Consider the following 7,500-nt stretch of genomic DNA (forward strand, 5'->3'; position numbering starts at 1 on the left):
GTGTGCTATGATAACATTATGTTTGGAATGAGATTTTTTTTTGTAGAACAAAATATATAAATTATATTGGATCTAATTAACTACTATATTCCATTTTCTTTATTCTGAAATAATAGGATATTCCTTTCATTTGAATAATAGGAAACATATCTCACTTACATATCTAGCTTGTCTCTAACAAAGTAAGATTTACAACTTTATCCTTTGGAATATCTTACATGTCCCAACTTCAAATATTTATTCAGACTTTACAAAAAGAAAAAAGGAAAACAAAACTGAACTATTTTTTTTTCATGATAAATTACATTCGATAACACCTAATTCTATGATGAAATTTTTGGAATAACTCTCAATACAATATTCTCACTAGTAGATGACATACAACTATAAGCAATGGATTCTCAAGGCCCTTTCCAACAACATGATGCAATAAGGCTTGGCTTCACCACAATTAGCTCTCTAAATCCCTAACAACCTACACATAAAATAAATACCCTTCCATAGCCCTTTTATGCTCACCTCCTAGCCTATGCTAGAAAAACCAGCCACCCCCGAGCTGGGAGGTAACCATAATTACCCAGGTAACAATCATGAAGTTTGGAAAAACCAGCCACACCCGAGATGGGAGGTAACTGTAATGACCCAAGTAACAATCATGAAGTCTAGTAATCAAACATATGGGAAAATTGGTGGACAAGATGCCCTAAAAAACAACAACAACACACTCTTCCAGAAACAATAGGGGATTCACAACACATTGAACCAATCTCTGGTTCATTTGAGGGAGAGGTGAGGGGATCTCAACATGGGTAGACTAATGGAGGATTTTTTTTCCAACAACAAATGATTCATGAGATTATCACTTTCTCTTGTACAACCAATCCACCTGAAACAAGTAAGGGGTACTCATACCCTTTTTTTTTACAAATAAATAGTATTCCCCCATGGGATCTCCCTCCCTCAATCCCACACATAGGTTGCTCTCAACCATGAGGGGAGCCAACACAAAACACATACAAATACAAAAATACAAAATAAAACTCACAACACATACATAGAACAAAATCCAACATTTGCATACATATTTTAGGATAGCAAGGCAAAACACTAACCTAAAATAGAAAATCAAAATCAATGCAGTATGGAAGAGGATGATGTGAACTCCCTGCTCCACCCAATCTTGTGCCTTCCTTTCTCCCCCCCTTTTTTAACCTCTTTTTCCTAATTATCTAAAAAATAAAATCTTCCATTCCTTTCTTCTACCCCTCATTAAGAGGATTGATGGTAAAAAAATAGCCTCCCTCTTTCTTGTCTCCTCTCATAAATAGGGTTTTTGACTAGAGAGGGAATAGGGATGACTTAGTCTTCCATCCATCCCCATTTTTTTCACTTCTATAAAATGGTATTTATGAAGGGCCTTTATTGAGGTATGGGCAATAATTTGACCAAAAATCAACCCCTCAACCCTAGGTAACTCAACTAGGGCCTTAAAAATGCATTAAAAAAACATAAATTATGACCTTTTCACCCCTCTAAATAGCCCTTTTGAGATGTATCCGAAAATTACTTATTTGCAATTGAACTCATTTATATTTCTAACTTAAGGGCACAAAACTTTACCTTGACACATTCATACAATTCCACATTATAGAAATAACATCACAAACACAAGACTGTAGTCCTTCCGAATGGATTGAGTCTAGCTATACGTGACTTATTGTTAGGTCCCGGAGACAATTAAGAGAGGGGGGTTGAATCAGTTGTCCAATAAATTCAACCAAAACTAACTTAAACAAAACTTAATGCTTGATACTGGTAAACCAAACTTTATGTCGGTAGATAGTTTTATCAGTTAATTGCAGTATTGGTAAAGATTAATGCATGAAACAGAAAGACAACAACATCCACAAGACATAAACACAAATATTTGTACATGGAAACCCTATAAGGGGAAAAACCATGGTGGGAAGCCTTACCCACAATCAAATGATACTACTGTAGATAGTATGTGTGTAAAATATGTATTTTGCACATGTAGAAAGGCCAGCTACCTAGAGCTCACTGCTCAATCATAAAATGAGAGTCACACTAACTACAATTGGATGGTTAAATCCAATGATAATGTACTGCATAAAATAGCATCTTCATATGCTAGATTTAGTACCAATTTAGTTCTAATTTCCTTCACAAAAACCTTCCTTGAACCTTCAAATGATGTCTACATGTATAGCTCTGCTTATTTTCCCATATGCCTTATTACTTCTTTTTTCAATTGCATATCAATCTCACAAATAAGATCTTATATTTCTACCATAACCTAAGACCAGTTGAATAGGTCGGCTCACTAAAAGATATTACAATAAAATCAATTACAAATAAATCAATATCTAATGCATGATGTCAGCTCAAATTCATTTACAATAATAATAAATCATCTCCATAACATGTTGTGCTGATTTGGAATAGATATGCCTATTGGTGAATATCCTGGACCTATTTGCCAGTAACAACAAATATGAAAACCCGAATAAGAAATTAACCAAATAGCCAAAACAAAGTGATCAAATAATGTCTTCGAGATAACCAAGTAGTCTCCAAGTCATTCCAAGTGCTGGTGAACAATATAATTTGTTGATGAACCAAATGTTGGTGACTGTGCATATGTCTCTGACTTGCCGGTGAACATAACCAAAATCTCCAAGTGCTAATAAGTGTTGACAAGTGATGACAGGTGTTGACATCAATGACAAAACCATATCAATATATCCAAAATACCAACAATCTCCCCCTTTGGCATTGATGGCAACACAAGATAGAAAAACCATCAAAGTGCCAAAACAGAAATGCCAAAAACCAAAAACCAACAATTCTCCCAAAGATATCATTAACCAGAAATGAAAATTTAGATACAGAGAGTAATCATTCTCTCCAACAATCTCTCCCCAAAGTAACATTCTCTCCTCCAAGAGATAATGTGTTTTTCTATATCAATCTCTCCCCCGTTGACATCAAATGCCAAAGCATTACAATTGCTGCCAAGTTCTTTGATATATTAATTGCTGCCATATTATCACATTAAATAGTTATAGGTTCCTTGAATTTTACCTTTATGTCCTTCAACATTTGTTTGATCTATAATACCTCTATACAGTTAGTTGTTGCTACAACATATTTTGATTCTCCTGTTGATAGACTTGTACAACTCTATTTTTTGCTCAACCATGAAATTAGTCTGCTACCAAGAAAAAATGTTCCACCGGTGGTGCTTTTTCTTTCATCCACATCTCCTACCCAATTAGCATCTGTGTATGCACATAAGTCAAAATTTTCATCTCTAGGATACCATAAACCAAGATTTGTAGTGCTTTGTAGGTACTAGAAAATCCTTTTCACTATTGATTCATGATTTTCTTTAGGATTACTCTAAAATCTTGAAACAATACATACTGCATTCATAATATCAGGTCTTGTTTGTGTCAAATACAGTAAACCTCCTATCATAGACTTGTATCTAGTTAGATTAACAAGTGTCGATTCATCCTTCAAAGATAATTTATCAGTTGTAGTCATAGGTGTGCTTATCAGTTTATAGTTTTCCATGCCAAATTTCTTTAGTAATTCCTTCAAGTACTTAGATTGACATAAGAATATACCTTTATCAGTCTGTGAAATTTGTAATCCTAAAAAGAATTTTATCTCTCCAATCATAGACATTTCAAATTCTTGTTGCATTTTGTTAGAAAAGTCTTTACAGAAACCATCTTCTCCTCCAAAGATTATATCGTCAACGAAAACTTCAATAACCAAGATGTCATCATTAGTCACTTTGTAGTATAGATTGTTGTCAACATTACCTTTAGTGTATCCAAGCTTCAAAAGATATTTGTCCAATCTAGCATACCAAGCTCTAGGAGCTTGTTTCAATCTATATAAAGCTTTCCTTAACCTGCAAACCATGTCTTTGTTATCTGTCAAAGAAAATCCATCACTTTGTTCAATATAAACTTCTTCTTTAAGATCTCCATTCAGAAATGCACATTTAACATCCATTTGATATACTTTGTAGCTCGTGTGTGCTGCAAAAGCCAATAAGAGTCTGACTGCCTCAATTCTAGCTACTAGTGCAAAGGTTTCATTGTAATCAATTCCTTCTTTATAAGAATATCCCTTACATAGTCATCTTGCTTTGTTTCTGATTACCTTACCATCTTCATTATGTTTATTTCTGAAAACCCATTTAGTTCCAACTACATTTTTGCCTTTAGGTCGGGGAACTAATGACCAAGTGTTATTTCTCTCAATTTGTTCCAATTCATCTTCCATAGCTTTAATCCAATATTTATCTTCACATGCCTCATTAATTGATGTAGGTTCCATTTGAGAAATAAGACATACCTCTTCATTTGCCAATCTTCCTCTAGTCATAACTCCTCAAAATTTGTTTCCAATTATTTGATCTTCAGAATGATTCAGTCTTACATACCAAGGTGTTTTTGCTTGCTGTTGTTCTTTAGTAACTGTTGAATCTCTAGATGATACCGGTGTAACTGGATCACCATTCTGTACCGGTGTATTCACAATAGGTTAATTTCTGATTATCTCTATTGCCAGTTTAGAGTCTATGTACCTTGAATTTCCTCTAAACTATTCATCAATCTTCACATTTGCACTCTCAACAATTTTCTACAATCTCTTGTTAAAACATTTATATGCCTTGCTCTTAGATGAATAATTAAGAAATATTCCTTCATCACTTCTAGCATCAAATTTGCCAATATACTCATCTCTTCTAATATAGCATTTACTTCCAAATATTCTGAAATATTTAAGAGTAGGAGTATTACCAAACCATAGTTCATGTGGGGTCTTACCAGTTTCACCTCTGATGTCAAATCTGTTGAATGTATAAATAGCTGTATTGACTGCTTCTCTCCAGTATATATGAGGTAGATTTTCTTTTGATATCATACTTCTAGCTGCATCCAAGATAGTTCTATTTTTCCTTTCCACAACTCCATTCTGCTAGGGTGTCTGGGGTGCTGATAATTGTCTTCTGATCCCATTCACTTCACAAAATGTATTAGATTCCTTAGATGTGAATTCACCTCCTTGATTTGATCTCAAACATTTGATTTTCTTGTCGGTTTCATTTTCTACCATCACCTTGAATAGTTTGAATTTCCCTAATGCTTAAGATTTCTCCCCGAGAAAAGTAACCCAACACATTCTAGAATAGTCATCAATGATTAGCCTAAAATACCTATCTCCTTGTATACTTTTAGTTCTTGTTGGACCACATAAATTAGTATGAATTAAATCAAGAACATTGTTAGACTTTTTTGGAATACTCTTGAATCTTACCGCCTTAGTAGTACTAATTTTCACAATGCAATCAAAATTTATATGACAAAGTCTCTTATGGCATAACCAAGTTTCATCAATATGTGCAATCAAACATGCTTTCTCATTGTTGTTCAAATGAAAGATATTACCTCTAGTCTGATTACCAGTTGCAATTTCCAAACCAGTTCTATTTAAGATTTTGCATTTACCATTCTTGAATTGTAACTGAAATCCTTTCTCAACTAATTGACCAACACTCAAAAGATTATGCTTCAAACCTTCAACGTAGTAAACATTATCAGTATTGTGCTTACCATCAAAAGATATAGTGCATTTTCCTTTGATCAAACAAGCTTTATCATCTCCAAATCTTACTAGACCTCCATTGTATTCCTAAAAGGTTAAGAATTACTCTTATCACCAGTCATATGATGTGAACATCCTAAATCAATAATCCATTCATCCTTATCTTCAACTTTAGTTGCTAGGGCCTGCTGTACAGGTTGAATAGTAGGTATTGGTTGATCTTCTGTTATAGCAAGAAAATCCCATCCATTTTCTATCGGATCCTCATCAAAATCATCAGTAACTCCTTCATCAACATAATAAAAAGATTTGTCTCTATTCTTCTTAAACTTGTATTTCTGATAGTCAAGGTTAGGCTTATATGTTCTTTTAGCTTCTTCTCTTAATCTTGCATGTCTATCAGGACATCTAGAAGCCATATGACCAATTTTATTACAGTTAAAATATTTAAAGGGTGCTTTACTTTCATACTTACTTCCAATTGGACCTTTAGGCATTTTCCTTGCAAATAGTGCTTCAAGTTCTTCATTTTCTCTCCTGCTTTCTTCAATTTCTCTTGCATGGAAGGCTTTCCAATTAGATTTATCAGATGACGATGATGATGCCTTGAAAGCTAGATCTATCTTAATAGTAGTAACAGGACCAAATTCCTCAAGCTAAAAAGCTAAAAGTTTTCCAACCAAAGTGTCTCTAGATACTGATGAATTAGGCATTGTTCTCAATTCATTTATCCAGTAACTTTCATTTTATATGCCAGTGGGAAAGCTCTTAAAACTTTAGAAACAATCTCATCTTCACTTAAGGTTCCTCCACAACATTTTATACCCAAAACAATTTCATTTACATATGCCATAGTTAGTTCCATCATGTTTCGGACTGTCCTTCCTCAAATAGTTAGAAGAAATTGGAACTCCTCAAGCTGTTAAACTTGAGCAAAAATAGGACTAGGCTCTAATACCAATTGTTAGGTCCTAGAGACAACTGAGAGGGGGGGGGGGGGGGGTTGAATCAGTTGTCTAATAAATTCAACCAAAATTAACTTAACCAAAACTTAATGCTTAATACCAGTAAACCAAACTTTATGCTGATAGATAGTTTTATCAGTTAATTGTAGTACTGGTAAAGATTAATGCATGAAACAGAAAGACAATAATATCCACAACACATAACACAAATATTTGTACGTGGAAACCCTATAAGGGGAAAAACCACGGTGGGAAGCCTTACCCACAATCAAATGATACTACTACAGATAGTATGTGTGTACAATATGGATTCTGCACATGCAGAAAGGCTAGCTACCTAGAGCTCACTACTCAATCACAGAATGAGAGTCACACTGACTACAATTGGATGGTTAAATCCAATGATAATGTACTACATAAAATAGCATCTTCATATGCTGGATTTAGTACCGGTTTAGTTATGATTTCTTTCACAAAAACCTTCCTTCAACCTTCAAATGATGTTTGCATGTATAGCTCTACTTATTTTTGCATATGCTTTATTACAATTCTTTTTTCAATCGCATATCAATCTCACAAATGAGATCTTACATTTATACCATAACCTAAGACCAATTGAATAGGTCGGCTCACTAAAAGATATTACAATAAAATCAATTACAAATAAATCAATATCCGATGCATAATGTCGGCTCAAATGCATTTACAATAATAATAAATCTTCTCCATAACATGTCGTGCTGATCTGGAATAGATATGTCTCCCAGTGCATATCTTGTACCTATTTGCCGATAATAACAAATATGCAAACCCAAATAACCAATTAACCAAATCGCCAAAACCAAGTGATCAAATAATGTCTTCGACATAATCAAGTAGTCTCCAA

This window comes from Cryptomeria japonica, chromosome 1 (assembly GCF_030272615.1).
Source record: "Cryptomeria japonica chromosome 1, Sugi_1.0, whole genome shotgun sequence".
In the NCBI taxonomy this organism is placed as follows: Eukaryota; Viridiplantae; Streptophyta; class Pinopsida; order Cupressales; family Cupressaceae; genus Cryptomeria; species Cryptomeria japonica.